Here is a 25555-nt window from a genome sequence, read left to right on the forward strand (position 1 = left end):
CTCAGCCCCGTTGAATGTGGAACTCTGATAGCCAGCCTGGGCACTTGATCCACTGGCTGTGTTTCATTACCTCAATTATGTTGCTTGCTAGCTAGGTTTGCACTATACTTCAGCAAACACAACCAGCTAATGGGCGGAGTGCTGGAACCTTTCAACCACTCACCCCCACTCAAGAGATCTGGGTTGAATCCATCGTTCTTTTGCTCCCTTCACCACCCCAGTTTGGACTCAGCCATACGCAAATCAGTCTTGACCCTGCTCCTCACAGGAACAGCCCAGCCTGAACTGCCAAACCATTACACTCCCTGGATCAGAAATAAGAATCCTGGTACCATTTTTAGGGTATCAACCTTCATCAGCCAGGCTAGCTTGAAGCCAGTGGCACAGTGAGCTGGAGACTCGTGTTTGGGCATACCCGTGGCCACTTAGGGTGAAAATTACACTATACTTATAACATGCATACTTTTCACCGTACCCTCCTTTCTACATTGGGGTAGTGAGTTGGCTCATTAACATGTTCCTTGACTTGGGGCACCTAAGTGTTAGGCATGACATATGCTATAATTTTGCTGTGATTGCAGAGCAATTACAGAACTTGGCGTAATCGCACCGTTTCCGAAATTTCGCATAACAAGAAATTCCCAAAGTTTTATTCAAATTATGCTGATGTAATTGAAATTTCGCCCTGTCTTACCTTCAGCTCATACTGTAAACCGCCAAGTGTTTGATCTAGTAAATGTGCTGCAGATATGCAGCTAGATTCATCAAAGAAAATTTGCCTTGCAAAGGGCCAGATTCTGAGAATCTGGCCCTTTGCGAGTGCAATTTTTGCATTTGGGATTCATCATCCCAAATGCAAAAATCGCTAATTGCGAAATCGCATATTTGCGAGGAATTGCATTTAAGGAATCTCTATTTGAGATTCCTTAAATGCAATTCATCAACCATTTTTAATTTGCAAATTCGCAATTTCTGGGCGCTATTTACCACGAAGTCAGACTTCGTGGTAAATAGCGAAAAATCAGAAAAATGCACTTTAGTGCATTTTTCTGAGTGGTATGTTACATACACACATGTCCATTGGACATGTGTGTGTGCAACATCTGGCTACATTTGCTTTGCAGGGGTGCTACAGGGTGTCCTTTGGACACCCCTGGCACCCTTGAAATCGCATACTTATTTGCGATTAGCAAATTGCTAATCGCAAATAAGGAATAACTCCCCATTTTTCTGAGTGGTATGTTACATACACACATGTCCATTGGACATGTGTGTGTTTCGGCCCATAGGAATGAATGGGGAGTTATTCCTTATTTGCGATTAGCAATTTGCTAATCGCAAATAAGGAAGATGTAGGAATCGCAATATTTTTTGCAATTCCTACATGAATCCCGTTTTGCAAGTCCTTAATAGCGATTCCTTATGAATTGCTATTAAGGACTCGCAAAACTGGTTAATGATGAATCTATTAGATGGTTTCTACAAAAACAGGTGCATATTGAGCCTCTGCACCTGCACTAGGGCACAAAAAGGTTTAATTATTCACTCCCCGGTCTTTCATCGCCCCCTCTGCTTAATATGAGCCGGTGGTTGCCAGTGTAGAGACCGCTTATATTTGGGGGCCGGCACTTATTTTTCCCATCTCAGATATTTACCAAGTGCAAGACAGGGGAAAGGACTCGGATCGGGAAGTCGGTGGAATTAAAAGACCTTAAAACCAACACAAACGGAAGGCAGGGACAAGTGCAAGAAAAGGGTCAGGGAGTGTCTGGTAGAGGAGTAATGAAAGTCGACTGCCTTATCCTGTACCTTAGCATATAAGGGAGGAGGAGTAGGCCAGTGGCTAACTTCTCCTTGGTGAATTGAGAATATTTCTTTTATAATCCTGAGTTCTCCATTTGGATGAATTGTGTGATCCCGGCAAATCACAATCTCCCTGTGCCTCAGTTCTCTTCTCTGCCTAAAATGAGAGCAATTAAAGGAATACACAGCAATGTAGATACAGGAGCCGAACTGGATTGAAGAACAGTAATTACAGCTAATTGAGCTGTTACTTCTGACAATTAAAGCAAGTTTAGCACCTGTTTTGTTAGCTAATTTCTGTCTTATTTCCAGTCTAAATGAAGTACCCAGGTAAATTAAAGGCTTGTTTTGTAGCTGTGTGTGGACCGATCAATGTATATGTTACCGTGTTTTTTACCCAGCTACTATGAAGAGGTTATTGTGCATGTGATAAAAGCAGTGTCCATGCTTCACACTGATACAGAAACAGAGACTTCAATGACAGATAAGGAGCACCTGGACCGTACAGTCTGCCATCTGCCACACATACTCTCATTACCCCATTACAAGATGGGCGGAGGGGTATCCCTGGGACAAGTACAGGTATTATAGAGTGCAGAAAAACACCTGGGTAAAACAAATTTCTTTCTGCAAACATTGTTTTCTTTCTCTAAGCAGGAGGCACATGTGCATGGAATTGGGGACTGCTTGTGGAAATGGACACTGTCATTTTGTGTTGCGCATGATTTTCCGATTCCTGGCCCATTAGCTTGCAATGGCTGCTAATTGAGGGGGAGATACTGGCCAGAATAAATAACTTTGGTCCCAGTATCTGAACATTTAATTACCAGTACACCTAATTATTGAACCCGTGCTAGTGTTTCTTTGCTCACTGAAACCCTTATAAGTCTACAGCTTTACTATGTTGGCAAAATGGCTCAGTGAGTTACAGAATCAATGATGAAGTCTCTAACCTGCAGAGTTCACTTTTCAGACTTCAAAAGATGAGGTTGTACCATGAGCACCGCAAAATGAGAGAGACTATGCTAGTAAAACCAGGTCATCTTTGAATCCTTTCCATGTGAATACGTTGAGAACCCACAAAACTGGGTATGGTACCAGCTGCTAGTTTATTATGCTGAGAACATCGAAAAATGTGTTACTAAGCACTATACATATACTAAAGATAGGGAGGAAATGGTTCATGATGGTAGGAACAGAGCCAAACTGTAGGCGGCGCACAAATCATCTACGGCTGCACACCAATTCACATTGCACATATGATCTATGGTTGCACATCAGTTCACATTGCACACATGATATATATTTGCACATCAGTTCACATTGCACAAATAATCTATGGTTGCACACCAGTTCACATTACACAAATGATATATGGTTGCACACCAATTCACACTGCTCTGCTATCCCATAAGAATTAGACGGGTGCATACATCTCCTCCACAAAAAACATTCTCATAAAAACAGAGGACAGATGCACAAATATTTTATTGTGACTTAGGGCCTGATTACAATGTTTGCAGATAGGATACTCCGTAACAAGTGTGACGGATATTCAGTTTACCGTTTCTCAAGTTCCATAGGATATAATGAAATTGTAATTTGGCGGGTGGGATATCCATCAAGTTTGTGACGGAGTAACCCTTTCTGGCAAGATCGTAATCTGGCCCTTACTTTTGGAGTATTCCTGGCATATTCTTGGAATTCAGTGATAAGACATGAGTACTGTATGTATACATCTCACCTACTGATGGAGAAACCTTTATCATTTGGGCCTCTAGTTTGTAATTTAATACAGTAAGAAAACCACTGTGTTATTCCACTCACCGGAAACGGTATGTTGTGTGATGGAGGCTCGTATACTTCTTTGCAACTTGTGTTTTCGGTTCTTTGACTTGGTTCAAGGTTCATTCTATAAAACAACGGTTCCTGCAGTGAGGTAGGAATCTTTATTTTATACATTACATACGTAATCCAGGTTCACTTTGGTTCAAGTTGTCATCTCTTTTCAAGCGATCAGGCTGAGGACTGCACAACATGGCGATTCCTATGACACCAGATCTCTAAACAAAGGAGCATTGCATACACTCCTCATGCATGTATATTCTCTATTCGATTTACAGCCGTAAAGAATTAGAGGTGGTATGTACCCTTTGTGTGCAGAATAATTTTGTTATTACAAACCTAGCAGTGTTGCGGTGGTTCCCTGGGACCCATCACATGACTGTCAGCACTCGCAGTTGACTAGACAATGTCAGGGTTCAATAATAGAGAAAGGGGACTTTCTGGGCGGCCTACCTCATGGGATGGGATAGTATCACTTTACCATATTTTGCTTTGTTTGCTTCACATCTACGTTGTTGCTCAGCCTTAAACTAAGGTGGTGGATTCCAAATTCACCATGTAGGGGTTTTCAGATGCAAAGCTGCATCTCTTCTAGTGGCCTACTCACCTGTTTCTGAGTATTAAGAAGCATTTGCAAAGCATTAGGTCTCGCCTTTGTGAAAGTTAGAGCTTTTGGTGTTGAAAATGACGATGTTTGTTACTGATATTGCATCGTGTTATTGCCATTTGTATGACCTTGCGGCGCTGGTGAACCTGACATTGGGAAAAAGGTTATGAGGGAGGGCAGACAAACATAATATGCTGGCTGGAAGAAACACAATTGGCTCAGGGAAAGGGCTACAAGTGAGAGTGTGTGAATGTATAAATGCAGAGTAGGAATGGGAGATAGGAATGCTGCAGTATAAAGTAAAATTAACTTGTTGACTAAATAAAAGCTGCACATACTGAGTTAGGTAATGCTGCTTCTTTGCTAGTGCGTGGGCAGGCTACTTAAATTGTTTAGAAGGGGGAGAAATGTTCCCAGCTCTCTGCCTAGGCGAAAACCTAAAAAGTCTGGACAATACTTTGCGCTGCTTATAATGTAAAACTGCATTTCCCATAACCAAAAGTATGGTTGGCTGAAAAGCCAGCATTAGCTGGACATGTCAACCGAAACCACTTGCAAACCAGCATTAATTGTTTTACTTGCACCAACCACTGCACAACTCGTAACCTCCTTTTTAAAATGCAAAAGTACATGCAAATACCAAAACTCCTTTTTAGCCAAAGCTTGCAGTATATATTGTGGGAAGTTGAAAGTGTCTGTCCAAACTAAATAAACCGGGTGGAAGAGATATAATAGGCAGTCTCGCACATGTACCATGTAGACTTCCTCTCCCAGTCGCCATGGCTATGCCACTTTTTTCCTTCCAGCTGCTATTTCCGCCGACCTCACAAATAGTGGGAGGGCAGCTGGGTTTCGAGTGATTGAGAAAAGGTGTCGCAGCGCCACCAGTGTGGGTCCCTCTTGCTAACCCCACCCCAAACCTGAGCCATGAGAGCTGCTCGCGAGCCAACCTCAACTGCCCATAAAGACGGAAGCGACGAGGGCAAGAAATTGAAAAAACAAACCCACCTGCCAGCATTCCCCCAGCAGGACCGAAGGGGATCACGTGAGTTAGCTTACTGCTCCCTTCTCAGCCTTGGCTGCCATTGTTAAAGATCAAGTTTCCGTGCTGCCAATACAGCCACAAACTTTGAGTTAGGTGAACTGTGCTCAACAACAAAAAAAGGACACAGCTGCCATTGATAAAGAACAAATTGAATCAGAAAAAAAACATTGAGTTGAGCGAGCCCACAACAAACAAAAAGAACCAGAGAGCTGGTGCTTACGCAAAGCACTGCAATAGCTTCCGGTTGGGTTCGCGGGACAACTGCAAAACAAGCAGTTGCCAGAGAGAATTTCTTGCCTGCAACAGCAGGTAGGAGAAAGTAATTTAAGAAATTGTGCTTACAGACTGTTAATACAACATACCTTGTAACAACACGTAACAGGGGCAGTCCTCATGGGAGTCTACAACACAAGAAAAAGCAGTACTAAGAAAGGACTCCTAAGCCTATTGACCACTAAAAGCCACCATTTACCAAGGACAGTAACAAGAGCCAATTAAAAAGATGTGTAGAAAGTGGGCGGAGCTTAATGCCCATATCCTGAAAACTGTATGTCTCGAAGAGACAGCATAAGGGCTGCCTAGGCAAGACCTAAAAAAAGGTACTGGAGGGGAAGAGAAAACATGGAATGTGGCACCATCTTGTGGTATGGCCGTACAACCTGCAACTACATTAATGAAAACTGCAAACTTGCTTTTACTTAAAAATCTGTAAATAATATTGAAGGGGCACGGGCCCTGGAAACCACTGGGTCTGGGGTTCAATAGCTCTTGCCTAAGTCACTGGTTGAGCATAACCCCCCCCCCCCCCACACACACACACACACACTACTTGAAATCATGAAACCAGGGAAAACGTTCAGAAACATTTGCGTGTGGGGGCAGGACTGTACAAAATATAATAACCCTAATGTGGTACTGCCAAGATGACCCCCTCTGGAGTCCTCTTGAAAAAACAAAAACATTAGGGTGGTTTGTACTTCTCCAGTAGGAGAACACTTATACTAGGCAAAACATGCAGGAAAGAGATGTAATTAATTGTGGGTGCTGCATGCTTGAATATGTTAGACAGATGTAGGAATTAATGACTGTTAGGCCCCGATAATTAATTATTGGGCATTTGAGTGGTGGGGTAATGTCATAATACCACTGTGGGAAATACCAGTATTGCTGGGTGTATTTTTGAACTGGTGTAGTATTACAGCCTTAGTAGGAGATCGGCAAATCAGAGTGGATGGTAATGCAGTAAAACTGCCCGATTTCCAGTGAGCAGCTGCAAAACTCAGATTCTTGGATTTATTTCCGGAACACATTTCATGGGAAATGAACTGTTAACCCCTCCTGTGCTCATGACGAGCTCAGCTCGTCATGAGCCACGGCGCTCCGGTGCTCATGACGAGCTCAGCTCATCATGACCGCGCCCGTGTAATGGAGCGCTCGCACGCTGGGCTGATTCCCCTGCTGTGCTGAGCGTTCCATTGAAACGGGCGCGGTCATGACAAGCTCAGCTCGTCATGAGCACCGGAGCGCCGTGGCTCATGATGAGCACCGGGGCGCTGTGCGTGCCCCCCGGCCCCCAGCACAGCGGGGGAAACAGCCCGCAGTGAAGGGGTTAATATTTGTGCGGAGACAAGGGCAGCAAGTGAGTGAGAAATCAGTGCATGACTCGTGGTGCCGATAAAAATACTGGTAATAGCTAACTAGTAATGAGGGCCCTGGAGATGCAAACTGCATCAGTGGAACAAACTCTGCATACCACACAAACAACTGTACCTTTATTTCAGGAAAATGGGTAATTACATTTGAATGAGGCAGCCCTTAGTTTTTCACCTGATAACAATAGGATGGTAAGTGTGGATAAACATGGCTGCCCCTGAAGTCTTAGAATCTACTGAGAGCAAGTTCAGAGTCTGCTGGCCGGCCCTGCCAGTGCGTTTCTACAGGTGGCACCCTTGAGTCACGAAAATAACATATTCTTCCCGGGAAGAGCTGGGGTGGGGCAGGTTGTTTACAGAAATGAGGACGTCAGTTGTTGTACATGTGGTAAGTACCTCACTACTTTCACCAATAATACTCAAACCCTGCCCGAAATGTGTCACTCTTGGATAAGAATTGCACATGTTGCTGGGATATTAATAGGGTGTTCTTGGAAATTGGGCAGAGAAGCAGAGTTTGGAAGCTATAAGTTTAGGGTGAAGTATACCAATGACTGTACACAAACATTCTCACACCAGCAGGCAGAACATTAGTGTCCGTCTACCGTGTGGCGGACTATCTAAGAAGATGGCAACTTCACTGGGAATTCACATTTTAGGAAACAGGCCATGTTTCCCTTCATTTTTTAAATTTTTTTTAAAATTAGATTTATATAATGCAAACTTGACCCAAAGGTTTCAGAGCACTTAACATGAGCATCAGTTGCGTTACAGAGGTACTCATTGATGTTGTTAGGCACGGGGAGATTAAGGGATTTGCCCAAAATCACAGGATGTTGAGCATCCCTGCCGAGACTCGTAAATAACAATAATGTGTTTATGTAGTGCTTCATACCAAATTTCCGCTGTTTTGAAACACACGGCTAATAACACTGTTAATTACAGTTCCTAGTTACCCTAGTGTAATGTTGCTCTGTATGTGGGCATGTAGATATCAATATATCCATTATTAAGTAGATGTCACTATATCCAGTACTAACTAAGCTTTCTCTGTGATTGCACCAAGAAATTGGAAGGCCTTGCCCTGTGAAATCAGACTAAATCCCTTAACTGCACCTTTCAAGAAAGAAGTCAAAGTACTCCTTATGAACACATTTCTGCCCTACATCCTAGGATCTTCTCCCTTCTTACTTGTCCTAACACATCAATCACATTAATGACTACTCTGACCTCCTTTTTTATGGTTTTCGATTTATCGGTCCTAAATCTGTGTCATCCCCTCCCTTATCCGTGTACTGCCCTATCGTATATATTTTTTAATATGATATAATTGTTTTATTTTTTTCTGCTCTCTGAACAATTATATAAAGTGCTCTGATACCCTCATGGGTCATGTTCGTGCAATATAAAAACGTTCAAATAAATAAAATAAATACTATGCATACATAATCTAGGTTCACTTTGGTTCAAGTTGTCATCTATTTGCAAGGGATCAGGCTGGGGACCGCACAACATGGCGATTCCTAGTACACCAGACCAGTAGGCTCTCTACACTAAGTAGTATCGCATACACTCCTCATGCATGTATATCCTTGGTTCCAGTCAAAGCCGAGTAAAGAATTAGAGGTGTTTTGCACCCTTCGTGTACAGAATAGTTTAGTTAATACAAACCGAGCAGTGGTGTGGTGGTTCCTTGGGACGAGTGATAGAGTGATGGCAATTGATAGAGTCAGTGCGATAGACAGATAGAGGGCGATAGATAGATAGATAGATAGAAAGATAGATAGGGTGAGGGCGATAGAGTGAGGGCGATAGAGTGAGGGCGATAGAGTGAGGGCGATAGATAGAGTGAGGGCGATAGATAGAGTGAGGGCGATAGATAGAGTGAGGGCGATAGATAGAGTGAGGGCGATAGATAGAGTGAGGGCGATAGATAGACAGAGTGAGGGCGATAGATAGACAGAGTGAGGGCGATAGATAGAGTTAGGGCAATAGATAGGTAGAGTGAGGGCGATAGATAGGTAGAGTGAGGGCGATAGATAGGTAGAGTGAGGGTGATAGAGTGAGGGTGATAGATAAAGTGAGGGCGATAGATAGATAGAGGGTGATAGATAGAGTGAGGGCTATAGATAGATAGAGTGAGGGCGTTAGATAGGTAGAGGGTGATAGATATATAGAGTGAGGGCGATAGATGGACAGAGTAAGGGCGATAGATAGATAGAGTGAAGGCGATAGTTAGATAGAGTGAGGGGCGATAGATAGAGTGATGGGGGATAGATAGAGTGAGTGCGATAGATAGAGTGAGGGTGATAGAGTGAGGAAGATAGATAGAGAGCGATTGAGTGAGGGCGATAGATAGATAGATAGACAGAGTGAGGGCAATAGATAGATAGAGTGAGGACGATAGATAGAGTGAGGGCGATAGATAGAGTGAGGGCGATAGATAGAGTGAGGGCGATAGATAGAGTGAGGGCGATAGATAGAGTGAGGGCGATAGATAGGTAGAGTGAGGGCGATAGATAGGTAGAGTGAGGGCGATAGATAGGTAGAGTGAGGGTGATAGAGTGAGGGTGATAGATAAAGTGAGGGCGATAGATAGATAGAGGGTGATTGATAGAGTGAGGGCGATAGATAGATAGATAGAGTGAGGGCGTTAGATAGGTAGAGGGTGATAGATATATAGAGTGAGGGCGATAGATGGACAGAGTAAGGGCGATAGATAGATAGAGTGGAGGCGATAGATAGAGTGAGGGGCGATAGATAGAGTGATGGGGGATAGATAGAGTGATGGGGGATAGATAGAGTGAGTGCGATAGAGTGAGGGCGATAGATAGACAGAGTGAGGGCGATAGAGTGAGGGCAATAGATAGAGTGAGGACGATAGATAGAGTGAGGGCGATAGATAGAGTGATAGTGGTGGTGGACGTGGTGGTGGATGTGGTGGACATAGTGCTGGTGGATATGGTGGTGGTGTATGTGGTGTTGGTGGACGTGGTGGTGGTGGGTATGGTGGTGGTGGACATGGTGGTGGTGGTGGTGGTGGAGGTGGGTGTGGTGGACGTGGTGTTGGTGGCCATGGTGGACGTAGTGGTGGTGGATGTGATGGATGTGGTTATGGTGGGAGTGGTGGTGGATGTGGTGGACATGGTGGTGGTGGATGTGGTGGTGGTGGTGGACATGGTGGTCTAGACATGGTAGTGGTGGACGTGGTGGTGGTGGACATGGTGGTGGTGGATGTGGTGGACATGGTGGTGGTGGACATGGTAGTGGCGGTAGTGTTGGTGGTTGTGGTGGACATGGTGGTGGTGGATGTGGGTGTGGTGGTGCTGAATGTGATGGTGGTGGTGGACATGGTGGTGGTGGACATGGTGGTGGTGGATGTACTGGTGGTGGACATATTGGTGGTGGATGTGGTGATGGTGGATGTGGTGGTGGACTTTGTGGTGGACATGGTGGTGGTAGTGGATGTGGTAGTGGCCTCATGGTGGACGTGGTGGGGGCCATGGTGGTGGTGGACGTAGTAGTGGCGGTAGTGGTGGTCGTGGTGGTGGTGGTGGACATGGTGGTGGTGGATGTGGGTGTGGTGGTGGTGGATGTGATGGTGGTGGACATGGTGGTGGTGCACATGGTGGTGGTGGACGTAGTGGTGGTGGACGTGGTGGTGGTGGATGTGGTGGTGGACCTGGTTTTGGTGGATGTGGTGGTGGACTTGATGGTAGACTTGGTGGTAGACTTGGTGGTGGATGTGGTGGTGGTAGTGGATGTGGTGGTGGTAGTGGATGTGTTGGTGGTGGACGTGTTAGTGGCCTTGTGGTGGATGTGGTGGTGGTGGACATGGTGGTGATGGTGGTGGACGTGCTTGTGGATGTGGTGGACATGGTGATGGTGGACATAGTAGTGGCGGTAGTGGTGGTGGAGGTGGTGGACATGGTGGTGGGTGATGCGGGTGTGGTGGTGGTGGACGTGGTGGTGATGGACATGGTGATGGATGTGGTGGTGGTGGATGTGATGGTGGTGGACGTAGTGGTGGTGGACATGGTGGTGGTGGTGGACATGGTGGTGGTGGTGGACATGGTGGTGGTGGATGTGGTGGTGGTGGACTTGGTGGTGGTTGTGGACGTGGTGGTTGTGGATGTGGGGGTGGTGGACGTGGTGGTGGTGGATGTGGACATGGTGGTGGTGGATGTGGTGTTGGACATGGTGGTGGATGTGGTAGTGGACGTGGTAGTGGTGGATGTGGTAGTGGTGGACATGGTGGTGGTGGTGGACGTGGTGGTGGATGTGGTGTTGGTGGTGATGTGGTGGTGGTGGTGGACACGATGGTGGATGTGGTGGTGGTGAACGTGATGGTGGACGTGGTGGTGATGGACGTGGTAGTAGTGGACATGGTGGTAGTGGACATGTGGGTGGTGGATGTGGTTGTGGTGGTGGAGGTGGGTGTGGGTGTGGTGGTGGTGGATGTGATGGTGGTGGACGTGGTGGTGGTGGACATGGTGGGGGTGCACATGGTGGTGTTGGATGTAGTGCTGGTGGACGTAGTGCTGGTGGACGTAGTGGTGGTGGACGTGGTGGTGGTGGTGGACGTGGTGGTGGTGAACGTGGTGGTTGACATGGTGGTGGTGTACGTAGTGGTGGTAGACGTGGTGGTGGTGGACGTGGTGGTGGACCTGGTGGTGGTGGATGTTGTGGTGGACTTGGTGGTGGACGTGGTGGTGTGGACGTGTTAGTGGCCTCATGTTGGACGTGGTGGTGGTGGACATGGTGGACGTGGTGGACATGGTGATAGTGGACATGGTAGTGGCGGTGGTGGAGGTGGTGGTGGTGGACATGGGGGTGGGTGATGCGGGTGTGGTGGTGGTGGATGGGGTGGACGTGGTGGTGGTGGACGTAGTGGTGGTGGACATGGTGTTGGTGGTGGACATGGTGGTGGTGAATGTGGTGGTGAATGTGGTGGTGGTGGACTTGGTGGTGGTGGATGTGGACATGGTGGTTGTGGATGTGGTGTTGGTGTTGGAGATGGTGGTGGTGAATGTGGTAGTGGACGTGGTGGTGGTGGACATGGTGGTGGTTGGGGTAGTGGTGAACATGGTGGTGGTGGTGGTGGACATGGTGGTGGATGTTGGTGGTGGTGGTGGACGTGGTGGTGGTGGTGGTGGATGTGATGGTGATGTGGTGGTGGTGGACGTGATGGTGGACGTGGTGGTGATGGACATGGTAGTGGTGGACATGGTGGTGGTGGACATGGTGGTGGTGGATGTTATGTTATGCATTTTTTATTAGGCGCACAGATGCTCCAGCCAAGGAGCGTCCTGGCGCCCGACAAGGCAGCTGCACAACACAACGAAACAATAATCAAACACAATTAAACTAAGGGAATAAAAAGGTTTTCACCGCCCTGCGAAAAGAAAGCAGATCCCCAAGGGCACGAATCGCCGGGGGAAGGGAGTTCCAAAGCACCGCTGCCCGAACTTTAAAGGAGCGCCCACCAGCTCTACTCCGCTTAAAGCGCGGGACAACAGCCAGTTCTAGATCAGCAGATCTTAAAGCTCGGGCTGGAATGTAATGGGCCAAAAGTGTCGACAGAATCACAGCTGGAGACCCCTTCAGAATCTTGTATGCGACACAGAGGACCTTAAACTGGATCCGCTGGACCACCGGGAGCCAGTGCAATGAGCGCAGAGTACTGGAAGTGGAGCAAGATCTAGGTAATCCTACCACGATCTTTGTGCAGCGTTCTGGATCCGTTGCAGACGTCCAATCTCAGCCTGGTTCAAACCTACCAACAGGGAGCTCGCATAATCCAGCCTAGAGATGACGGTGGCTTGGATCATGAGCTGCCTCGTGGAGGCGTCAAAGAACTTGAGCACTGGGCGGAGCCCGCGCAGAATACCAAAGCAGCAGGCCGCCGTACGCTTGGTATGGCAAGCAAACGTAAGGGACGGGTCCAGCCAGACCCCGAGGTTTTTAAGCTCGGCAACTGGGATGGGAATCGGACCCAGATCCCCTGGCCACCATCTCTCTCCCCAGCGTTCCGGTTGTTTGCCAAAAATCATGACCTCGGTCTTACTAGCGTTCAACTGGAGACAGGTGGACGTCATCCAGCCGGCGACCGCCCGCAGTCCTTGCTGGAACCTGGGGGCATCAACATCGGCATCCCCGCTGATCGTAACCGCTAGCTGGGTGTCATCGGCGTATGACACCATTGTCATACCCCATTGCCTGACAACCTCAGCTAGCTGCCTTACGTATAGATTGAACAACGTAGGACTCAGCGAGGAGCCTTGAGGAACCCCCAGGTCCAAAGGATGGTATTTGGACTGGTACGGCGGGACGGTCACGCTAAAGGCCCGATTGGCTAAAAAAGACCGGAACCACTGGAGAGCGATGCCGGTGACACCGACTTCCTCTAAGCGCCGCAGAAGGATCGGGTGCGATACGGTGTCAAAGGCGGCGCTCAGATCTAATAGCACCAGCGCCGCCGTTTGACCCGCATCGAGCACGGAGCGAAGATGCTCCACCATATACAGCAGAGCCGTCTCCGTGCTGTGACCGGCCCTAAATCCATTCTGCGTCACATCGAGGACGTCAGCATGAAGTAGATGTTCCGAGAGGACCGCGTTGACATGCGCCTCAGTCACCTTAGCTGGCCATGGTAAGAGTGAGATTGGTCGATAACTCTCAGGCTTGCTGCCATCCAAATTAGGTTTCTTAAGGATAGGACGAACCACAGCTTGTTTCCACTTTAATGGGACTACGCCGGAAGTGAGCGACGTATTGATCAACGAGCATAACGGTGAGGTGTCATGTACCGCTAAGTCTTTAAACACCGATGAGCAAAGCGGATCCACAGGGGACCCCGACTTCACTTGGTGAGCCAATTTATCGAGGCTTTCCGGTGTTAAAATGGGAAAGGAATGCAACCCCTCAGATGTTAATGGCTTAAGAGGTGGATTAGCCGAGGGAGTCGTCAACGGGAAGGCCCGATAAATGGCGTTGACCTTTTCCAGGAAGAAACCAGCTAGTTTTTCACAGTGCTCAACAGAGCTCTGGTGGCTCGTCGTAACCTTTTTAGCAGTGAGATCTTTCAGCACCTTGAAGATAGCCTTAGACGGGTTAGAACTCGTCCTAAATTGTGCGGCATAGAAGGCGGCGCGGGTTCTGCACACTGCCCGGTGATATAATTTCACCGTAGACAGGTACAAGATTTTCTTCCCACTATCATAGAATTTGCGCCAGGCCCGCTCTGCACGCCTACAGGAAACCTTCAATGCCCGCAGCGAGTCATCATACCAAGGGCTGGATTTACCAGTCCCCACTTTACAGCATACAATTGGGATGAGGGTGTCTAAGGCCCTGGTGACCCAGTTACAAAACCTATCATAGACCTGATCAGCTGACCCGATGGTGTCAAATGGGTCGGGTGATAAAAGATGGAAAAATTCATCCCGCTTTAGCTTGTTCCAACGTCGTCTCGGGATGGAACACACCACTGACTTAGGTTGTATAGCCGGTGTCGGGCAGAGGATCTGTATGTGGAGGTGGTGGACATGATGGTGGACGTGGTGGTGATGGACATGGTGGTGGTGGACATGGTGGATGTGGTGGTGGTGGTGGAGGTGGGTGTGGTGGTGGTGGACGTGGTAGTGGTGGACATGGTGGTGGTGGACGTAGTGGTAGTGGATGTGGTGATGGTGGTTGTAGTGGTGCTGGGCATGGTGGTGGTGGACGTGGTGGTGGTGGGTGTGGTGGTGATGGACGTGGATGTGGTGGACATGGTGGTTGTGGACATAGTGGTGATGGACGTGGTGGTGGTGGACGTGGCGGTTGTGGACATGATGGTGGTGGATGTGGTGGTAGTGGTGGTGAATCTGGTGGTGGTGGGTGTGGGTGTGGTGGTGGTGGATATGGTGGTGGAGGTGGGTGTGGTGGTGGTGGACATGGTGGTGGTGGACGTGGTGGTGGTGGACATGGTGGTGGTGGACGTGGTGATGATGGGATGTGGTGGTGGACGTGGTGGTGGTGGATATGGTGGTGGACGTGGTGGTGGACATGGTGGTTGTGAACATGGTGGTGGTGGATGTGGTGGTGGTGGATGTGGTGGGAGTTGTGGTGGGTGTGGTGGTGGTGGACATGGTGGTGGTGAACATAGTGGTGGTGGACGTAGTGGTGGTGGTGGAGGTGGTGGTGATGGAGGTGGTGGTGATGGACATGGTGGTGGTGAACGTAGTGGTGGTGGACGTGGTGGTGGTGGTGTTGGTGGTGGAGGTGGTGGTTGTGGTGGTTGTGGACGTGGTGGTGGTGGTGGTGGATGCAGTGGTGGTGGTGGACGTGGTGGTGGTGGTGGATGTGGACATGGTGGTGGTGGATGTGGTGGTGGATGTGGTGTTGGTGGTGGACATGGTGGTGGATGTGGTGGTGGTGATGGATGTGGTGGTGGTGGACATGGTGGATGTGGTGGTGGTGGTGGGCATGATGGTGGTGGTGGACATGGTGGTGGTCGTCCTGGTGGTGGTGGACTTGATGGTGGATGTGGTGGTGATGAATGTGGTGGTGGTGGACATGGTGGTGGTGGATGTGGTGGTGGTGGTGGAGGTGGTTGTGGTGGTGGACATGGTGGTGGTGGACATAGTGGTGGTGGATGTGGTGGTGATGGATGTGGTGGTGGACATGGTGGTGGTGGTGGGTGTGGTGGTGGTGGTGGACATGGTGGACGTGGTGGTTGTGGACGCGGTGGTTGTCGACATGGTGATGATGGACGTGGTGGTTGTGGACGCGGTGGTTGTCGACATGGTGATGATGGACGTGGTGGTGATGGACATGGTGGACGTGGTGGTGGATGTGGTGGTAGTGGTGGTGGATGTGGTGGTGGTGGGTGTGGTGGTGGTGGATGTGGAGGTGTGTGTGGTGGTGGTGGACATGGTGGTGGTGAACGTAGTGGTGGTGAACGTAGTGGTGCTGGATGTGGTGGTGTTGGGTATGGTGGTTGTTGACATAGTGGTGGTGGTTGTGGTGGTGGTGGATGTGGTTGTGGACGTGGTGGTGGTGGACGTGGTGGTGGTGGACGTGGTGGTGGTGGACGTGGTGGTGATGGACGTGGTGGTGATGGACGTGGTGGTGATGGACGTGGTGGTGATGGACGTGGTGGTGATGGGACATGCTGGTGGTGGACGTCTTGGTGGTGGACATGGTGGTGGATGTGGTGGTGGACATGGTGATGGTGAACGTGGTGGTAGTGGAAGTGGTGGTGGTGGATGTGGTGGTGGTGGTGGTGGGAGTGGTGGTGGTGGTGGACGTGTTGATGGTGGATGTGTTGGTGGTGGACGTGTTAGTGGTGGACGTGGTGGTGGTGGACGTGGTGGTGGTGGACGTGGTGGTGGTGGACGTGGTGGTGGTGGACGTGGTGGTGGTAGACGTGGTGGATGTAGTGGTGGTAGAGGTAGACATGGTGGTTGTGGACGTGGTAGTGGCCTCGTGGTGGACGTGGTGGTGGCCGTGGTAGTGGTGGGGATATGGTGGTGGTGGTGGACATGGTGGTGGTGGACGTAGTAGACATGGTGGTGGTGGACGTGGAGGTGGTGGTGGTGGTGGACGTGGTGGTGGTGGAGGTGGGTGTGGTGTGGTGGACGTGGTGGTGTTGGACATGGTCGTGGTGGACGTAGTGGTGTTAGGGAATGTGTCCCGTGGCCCGGTGATTTGACAGACTGTAGACAGAAATAAATCATAGGTGCTCACGCATCGGCATCTTCACGATAGGGCACGGGCTCAACCTTTGAGTGCAGTCGCTCCCTGAAGACCCGCTCTCCATATTATATGAGCATGTTGGACAATTGTTCCAATCCCTGGTTTAATGTTTGGATGTCCTGTAGTCCACCTACAGAGGGTCTACGATCAATTTTGCATATCCTGATAATACAATGTCCTACATAAAGCAATGCTCAGAAGATTGCACTCCGGCTCTTGTTACAATTGAGCTCTGATGATTATCCTGTTGTTTTAAGATATCAAAAAGCTGTTGACTACAAAAGTGGACATGCTGTATTATAATTTATTATTGTTTGTTTGGGGGGTGTAACTTCACGATTAGTAATACACATATATGCATTGTACATAATACATGCGTATCACACTTTGCTTGATCAGGGAGCATGAGGATCAAAATAAAAGCTGAAAAGCAAAAAAAGCAGAAAGGGAATTCACAGAAACTAAAGCCAGAGGTCCGCGGCAAGATGCGGAGAAAAGGCGGGGGAGGAGCTATAGGTAAACAACTTTGGAGGGGGGTAGTGGAGAAAATAGGATGAATATTCAGAGACTCATGTCTGAGCTTGCTTAAGAAACACATTGGAAAATATAATGTATTTCACTACTGTTATTTTTCACCTTTTGACTAACCCTGGGCGTAGTGGGGCTCCGCGGAGCTACGCGGAGTGGGCGAGAAGCTACGCCCACTCCCGCACTCCGCGTAGCCCCTCTACGCACCTCCCTCCCGCTCTCCTCTACATACATTATTTAAGCAAACTACCCTTAATAAAACAATTTTAAAGCACTTACCGTGTCCGGGGCTCGTCCGGGGCTCCCTCTAGGAATCGCGTCGTCATGGATACCAATGCGCATGCGCGGGTGGCCGCGCATGCGCATTTCTCCCGAGAAATGCGCATGCGCGGGCGGCCGCGCATGCACATTGGTATCTAGGAAGGGACGCTATTCCAAGAGGGAGCCCCGGACGAGCCCCGGACACGGTAAGTGCTTTAAAATTGTTTTATTAAGGGTAGTTTGCTTAAATAATGTATGTAGGGGAGGGCGGGAGGGAGGCGGGTGGTGGCCGACTCGGCTACGCACACGGAGTGGGCGTAGTGTTGCCGGCTACGCTGTCTACGCAAAATGCGTAGGAGGCAACACTACGCCTACTCCGTGGGCGTAGCCGATTCGGACGCCCAGGCTTACTTTTGACCATGTTTAAACTGCAGGAAAGCAAGGCTGAGGAAGGGGAGGGAGTTTGAGGGTTCTTATAACATTAATGGCTGTGACTCATGGCTCAGAAATGTGCGCGAGGCTGCCAACTGTAATGCACGAGCTTATGTGGTCAGTCTGACGGATGGAGCCCAGCCTGCCCTGCGATGCTGAGCCCAATCCATATCCCGAGTTAACAGGCAGGAAGTGTGGTAAGGGAGGGGGTGGCAAATGATGAGCATTTTCGCGGCCGCTTTGATGTTCTCAGTGGCCACGCGGCTCACTGAGAACATCAAGGCGGCCGCAAAATTGCCCCCAAAGGCTGCAGGCGGACAAATGATGTGCTCGCCGGCACACATGCACTGTGCCCGATCCGCCTGCAGACTTTGGGTGCACTTTTGAAAGCCCCACTAAATATCTTGCCGAGCATCGCTAACGCGATGACTTAGACGAGACCTAAAAAGGGTACTGGAGGGCAACTGAAAACATGAAATCTGGCACCATCTAGTGCTATGACCCTATAAAAACCACTTCATTCATGAAGACTACAAACTTGCTTTCACTTAAAAATCTATAAATTATAATGAAGGCACATGGGCCCTGGAAACCATGGGATCTGGGGCACAATAGCTCTTGCTTGCTCTATGATGACACTGGTTAAGCGCAATACCTCACCCCACTGCTTGAAATCATGAAAACCGGAAGCATCAGTTGTTATACATGTGGTTAAGTAAATCACTATTTTCACCAATAACAGCCAAACCCTGCTCGAGCTAAGTCACTCTTGGATATGAATTGCACATGTTGCTGGGAGAATGATAGGGTGTTCTTGGAAATGGGGCAGAGAAGCAGAATCTGGAAGCGCTATAAAGTTAGGGTGAAGTGCACTAATGACTGTTCACAAACATTCACGCGCCAGCTGGCAGAACATTTGTGTCCGTCTACAGTGTGGCAGACTATCTAACAAGATGTTTTAATTACAGTATTATTAATTCTTTATTGGCCACGGCAGTAATCCCAGGTGACTGGAAGTGTGCAGCAGTTATGCCACTTCAGAAAAAAGCCCTACCAGATCCAACCACTTTGTCCAACCTGCGTCCCATTTCCCTACTCCCTGCGGTGTTTAAGCTGACGGAGAAATTCGTTAATAATCAACTTACGAGTGTTCTTGAGGAGAATAACATCCTGCACTCCAAATGGCATTGGACCAAGGGAAGAAGGCCGTCTTGATTTTACTCGATCTATCGGCGGCCTTCGATACGGTCTCACACTCTATCTTGTTAGACCGTTTGGATAACGCAGGCATAGGAGGAGTGGTGCTGGCATGGCTTACAAATTTCCTCTCCCAGAGACGTCAGGTTATAGTATTAGGCGACTTCAAATCTGAAGAAAAAGTCATCAGCTCAGGGGTCCCACAGAGCTCTAGTCTGAGCCCTGTACTTTTTAATCTTTATATGGTACCCCTGATTGAGCTAATCGCCTCTTACCAGATTAATGTCATATCGTACGCTGACGATACGCAGCTGATCCTGGTGCTGGATAGGGAGCTGCCTGGTGCTGAGGAAAACCTGAAGAACTGTCTCACGGCTACATTTGAGTGGATGAATGACAATCACCTCAAATGTAACTCACCGTAGACAGAAATATTATCTTTTGGATCTCAAAATCTGTTTTCCCCTAAACAATGGTGGCCTGAGGATGCGGAAGCCCCCCCTAAGACTATTTCCTCTGCGCGAAATCTGGGCATCAAATTTGATGACCAATTATCATTTAAGCAGCAAGCGGTAGGCATGGCTAGCTCATGTTTCCAGATCATCAAATCATTGAGGACGTTTTTTGACCTTCTTCCTCTTGCAGCCAGGAAGACAGTGGCAGTAGCATTGATAACATCTAGACTGGACTACTGCAACAGCCTTTATGCAGGTACCAACAAAGCAGTGCTTCACAGGCTGCAGATGGTCCAGCATGCTGCTGCCCGAGAAGGTCATCTGCCTCGGCTGCACTTAAGACTCTACACTGGCTACCCATCCACAAGCGTGTCCTATTTAAGGTCCTTGTTATCACCTTTAGAGCCTTTCAGTTACAAGGACCGAGATATTTGTTAAATGGCTTTAAACGCTATCTGCCAGCACGCTGCTTGAGGTCCACCAATCAAAATCTTCTGGTAACTCCCAGATTTAGATTGGCCACTAAAGGGGGGGGAATCTCTTTTTGTACTAGGCTCAAGAGCCTGGAATAAATTGCCAGCTCAGCTTCGGCGTACAGTTAAGGAGAGTGAATTTAGGAAATCTTTGAAGACATGGATCTTCTCACTCTCCGATGCGGCCTGCAGGGCACTAGTGTAAAGCTTGTAATGCGTTTGAAGTTGCCTTCTGTCCACCAAACTTTTCCAGCGGCGTGGGTGTTGAGCGCCAAGATGCTCCTTGGAGTAGCGCTATATAAGTGTGAGTTTACATTACATTACATTACTGGCACTTCACATTTCAGGAAACAGGCCAGGTTTCTCTTAATTTTTTTTTTTAGATTTATATAGCACAAACTCGACCCAAATTTATCAGAGCGCTTTACATGAGCATCAGTTGCGTTACAAAGGGCACATTCATTTTGTTAGGCACGGGGAGATTAAGGGGTTTGCCCAGAATGACAGGATATTGAGCATCCCTGCCGAGACTCGTAAATAACAATAATGTGTTTATGTAGTGCTTCATAGTAAATTTCCCCTCTTTTGAAACACTGCAAATAACACTGTTAATTACAGTTCCTACGTTACCCTAGTGTAATGGTGCTCTGTATGTGGGCATGTAGATATCAATATATCCATTATTAAGTAGATGTCACTATATCCAGTACTAACTAAGCTTCCTCTGGGATTGCCCCAAGAAATTGGAAGGCCTTGCCCTGTGAAATCAAACTAAATCGCTTAACTGCATATTTCAAGAAAGAAGTCAAAGCATTCCTTATGAACACATTTCTGAATTAGATCCTATGATCTTCTCCCTTGTCCTAACACCTCAATCACACTCATGACTACTGCCCTCATTCTATTTTATTATTTTCGATTTATTGGTCCTAAATCTGTGTGATGCCCTCCTTTATCTGTGTACTGCCATATGCTGTATTTTTCTTGAATATGATATTATTGTTTTATTTGTCTCTGCTCTCTGAACAATTGTAAAGCGCTATTCTTATAAGTGCCCTAACATTCTGAGTGGAGTGCTACCTTGATGAGATGTGGTTGATTGTGTATGATTGATGTGGATATTTGTTCGTTGATGCACACTTTTTAGTAACTCTAAAGAGAGAATTGGTTTTTGACTTTTGGGTATATAAATGGCACAAACTTATGTGTAAGAAATTAGGGTGAGACATGCTGTCCTGTGGTGAAAGTGTTACAGGTAAAGTGGTCCCAGTGCGCACATATTATAAAAACAAACAATCCTTTATACTAAATCTGGAGTGAAAGACAATAATACAATAATGTAAAGAGGAATGTCATTTAATCACATCCTCTTACAGGCAATGTTACACAAATCATATTACAATATATACAATGTGCTCAGAGGAAAGGGGAAGGGGGTGGGTAAAGTGATTGTGAGAGTTGGGGGTTATTTAGGAAAGGTTTTTAAAGATCCAGTGAGGTCATAGAGTCTATCATTTGACATCACATATGCATTTATTAGCAAGAACCACATTGGAAGATGATACAGATCCCAGGCCATATATTGGAACACAGTGATAATAGTCTGTTGTTCATGTATAGGTACAGGTGATAAAGTTGACGTTTCGACCCCTCTAGGATGTAGGTTTAGTTGCCACCTTACTACGGGGTCTTCCTCAGGACTGGTGTTGGTGATGTGAGTTTAAAAAGGGCACCTAGGGTTAAAGAAACACTAATTAGGCTAAAAAGAAAAGAAAAATCACCTAATGTCGCAAAGGCGTAAGGATGTCCTGATATTTACCAAAAGGCCACCCAAATACAGTGGCGTAGAATTAACGGGAACTGGTGGGCCCGTAGGCTCCTAGTACAAACGGAGAGCGCGATCGCACCTGAAAGAATAAGGTGCATCCAAAAGTGGCCCAACATTGACAGCCACCTACATCGACGTCAGCGCCTCTAATTTCTAATTGAATTATTCAATGCGACACTAAGTTGCTTAAATCAAACTCAGGTAGGAATAATATCACGTATTAGACATCACATATACAGTCAACCTGACGGTACCAAATTCCCACCAGGTGGTGGTTGCCTCACTGTCTCTGAATATTGGCCTTAAGAAGAACAAATCTGAAGCATAATGAAAAAACAATCTCACAGACGTCTGGATAACGCTGTAATATTAAAACACCTAACTATCGACACACCACAAATCTCATAATACACCACTAAGAAAATACCTCTGTTTGTCTGTAGTTCTGTCTCCACTATTTGAAGGTGGAATCTAGGAAGAATAGATTGACATATTGGAACTAATTGGCCATGCGGGCTCGATACAAAAATGGTAATTCACAAGCAATCGCGGTGAAACTCACCGGTCCACTGTGGTCTTAAGATCAACCGCGCAGCCCGTGCCTTAGTCTAAGAAAGGGGATTAAAAATGAAAGGCCCGATCAGTACGAGCAGTCTAACATGTCTAACATAAAGATTGCAGAGCATATCATCTCTCTCAACAATGGGAGCTCGAGGTGCTTACCGCGGGTGGTGTTGCTCTGGCTGGACTGAATCCATAAGCGAATTGTTGCCGGTCACGTTGCGCTAATTAAAGGGGCGTGCACGTGTCTCGGCGGCAGCCGTAGACGCTAGATGCTGGCACAAAACCGGAGCGGTTTCAAGTTGAGACGGACACAGTAAAAAGACTTAGAATTGCCGTAAGACTGACATCTTATCTCTTCCTACAGGGGCATTGTATACTGGCATTGTTATGTAGCCGTGATCCCAGAGAGGGTATTACAGATCAATAAAGTAGCCTTACGTAGTCCTGACGACAGATTTTGTCTACGAGTGGTAAATCTAACATTGGGTGTTGCCCAGATAATGTGATGAAATTCATAGCTGTTTGAACAGAGTGACATGTTGGTACGTTACTACTGTGCAATTTATAACCAATGCAGTACATGGTATTGGGGTGAGATTACATGATCATATCGATCATCATATAGAATCTACGGTGAAATAAAGGAGTTCATTATGTCAACCAATTGGTCACACGGTACATTACAAGCTTTTAGATTGTTAACAAACAAATCGTGCAGATTTGTAACCGGTGCAGTATACGTTATTGGGGCGAGATTACGCGATCATATCAATCATCATATTGATTTTAAGGTGACATAGAGGAATTCATTATGTCAAACAATTGGTCACATGGTACATTACAAGGTATTGGAACAGTTACTCTAAATCGCCATATATGAATATTCTTGGCAATAGCGTATCGTACCATACAGAGAAAGCATAAATCATGTTATTCAAATTAATATTACCTACACATACAGGTAGTAGTCTTGATGCTTTGTACCTAAATTGGAGACAAGATACATTGCGAAGACAGCAACATTAGCATTTCTCAGTATACAGAGTATACTCTAAATCGCCACATATGAAAATTCTTGGCAATAGCGTATCGTACCATACAGAGAAAGCATAAATCAGGTCATTCAAATTAGCATTACCTACACATACAGGTAGTAGTCTTGATGCTTTGTACCTAAATTGGAGACAGGATACATTCCGAAGACAGCAACATTAGAAATTAGAAATTCTCAGTATACAGAGTATCGATTTACCATGGATTATTTAGAGACAGGCTAGTTGAGCATAGTTGGCATCATGTTTATTCAGCCCATTAGTTATCGAGTCAAGTCGATTCATCCATTTGCTTTCCCTGATATTTAAGATGGAGCTGATGTTTCCACCCCGAGGGCCTACAACAACCCTCTCAAGTACAACCCACTTCTGGTCACTAGGTTTGTGATTAGCTTCCTTAAAATGCTCCACCAGTGGGGCCCCCTGTACCTCACATCTCAGTCTACTGCAATGCTGCAAAATCCTCGCTTTTATTCTCTGTTGGGTTTGTCCAACATAAATGAGCCCACAGGGGCATGTGATGCAATAAATTACATTACTTGTGTTGCAATTCGTAAAAGTTTTAAGCTCCACAGTGTGTTGTTTGCGGATGAATTGTTTAGTTTGGGAGGTTAATTCACAAGCTTTACAGCTCCCGCACCTGAAATGTCCTACTGTCACAGTTAAGTTCCACAAAGATTTTAAAGTAGGTTGTGGAGGAGTTTCCAGATAAGATGCAACCACATGGTCCCTGATGTTTTTGGCTTTTTTGAAGGAATGCCTGGGGAGGGAATGCTGTCCAATATCCTCAGCGATTAGACCCCAATGTTTGTTTACAATTTTGCGGATAGTATTACTTTGTGTACAGAAGGTAGTGACACAGATCATCTGTTGAGGACTTTCATTGTTTCTGTCCTGAGTGGTGAGGAGTGCCTCACGGGGACTGTACCATGCCCTCTTCTGGGCTTTCTTAAGTAGTCATCTGGGGTAGCCCCTTTCAAGAAGTCTTCCGTGTAGATCCTCAGATTCCTTTAAAAAGTCTACCTTTTTGGTGCAGTTCCTGCGTATTGGCAGGAATTGTTCCACACGCAGGTTGTCCCTCAAGCCCCGAGGATGGTGGCTATTGTACAGTAGTAGAGAATTCCGCTCAGCTGCTTTCCAGTATAGCGTCGTACACAGTTGGCTGTTGTCCTCATAGATAGAGATGTCGAGAAAGTCCACTTGATGGTTGCTTGATTGTAGTGTACATTGAATATCTCTGCTTTGTTCATTCAGCCAGACATGGAAGAGATCGAGCTCTGCTTTAGTGCCTGTCCAGAGCATGAGCACATCGTCGATATAATGTCGCCACCAGGTAACATGATTTTGGTAGGGGTTGGTTGCATTGAGGACGTACTTCTGTTCGTAGTCATCCATATAAATAATGGCTAAATCCGGTGCGAAGGCCGCCCCCCATTGCGACGCCTTTGATCTGCAGGTAGAAACACCCTTGGAAGAAGGAAAAATTTCTCATCATGGCAATTGTCAGTAATGAAATGATGAAGTCTGTTGGCACCACCATCAGTGCTGGGCGGAGGTCCAAGACTCGTCTGATCACATCAAGAGCTTCATTCTGTGGGATGCTTGTGTAAAGCAACACAATGTCTCAGGTGACAAGTAATTGTTTCATATTGTCAAAAGGGTGAGTGTCTACCAAATTGATAGTCTGGATCGTGTCACGTAAGTACGTTGTGGTGGATTCGGCGATGGGTTTCAAGAAGACATCCACGTACTTGCACAATGGTTCTAATATCGAGCCGCAACCCAACAAAATCGGCCTACCTGGTGGTTGTTACATACTCTTATGTACTTTGAGTAGCGTATAGATTGTCGGTAGCCGAGGGTCACGGTGGTATGGGAAGAGAAATTCGTGTTCACTCACCTAACTGGTTCAAGATTTCCAATTTGTATTTATCAACATCTTGTACAACTATTGCTCCCCCTTTGTCGGCGGGCTTAATGACGATGTCTTTGTTGTTCCTAAGTGTCATTAATGCATTCTTCTCGCCCTTGGTGATGTTAGGGCTGGTGTGTTTGTAAGTTTGCTAGGTTTA

The 25555-nt window shown here is 47.2% G+C and overlaps 1 protein-coding gene and 1 long non-coding RNA gene across 19 annotated transcripts in view; one reads left to right on the top strand and one right to left on the bottom strand.

The window, feature by feature from the left end:
- Window positions 1-25555, bottom strand: part of LOC144828501 (uncharacterized) — a 2902672-nt gene that overhangs the window by 2836008 nt on the left and 41109 nt on the right. For all 17 annotated transcript variants that reach the window (XR_013610467.1, XR_013610466.1, XR_013610460.1 and 14 more), the window contains exon 2: window positions 3631-3715. This is a non-coding gene — a long non-coding RNA (uncharacterized LOC144828501). The remainder of the gene's footprint in view (window positions 1-3630; window positions 3716-25555) is intronic.
- The window catches only part of LOC144828499 (CMP-N-acetylneuraminate-beta-galactosamide-alpha-2,3-sialyltransferase 1-like), a 381835-nt gene that overhangs the window by 233753 nt on the left and 122527 nt on the right, over window positions 1-25555 (top strand). The window lies entirely within an intron of this gene.

The sequence above is a fragment of the Lissotriton helveticus genome, chromosome 4_1 (assembly GCF_964261635.1).
Source record: "Lissotriton helveticus chromosome 4_1, aLisHel1.1, whole genome shotgun sequence".
In the NCBI taxonomy this organism is placed as follows: domain Eukaryota; kingdom Metazoa; phylum Chordata; class Amphibia; order Caudata; family Salamandridae; genus Lissotriton; species Lissotriton helveticus.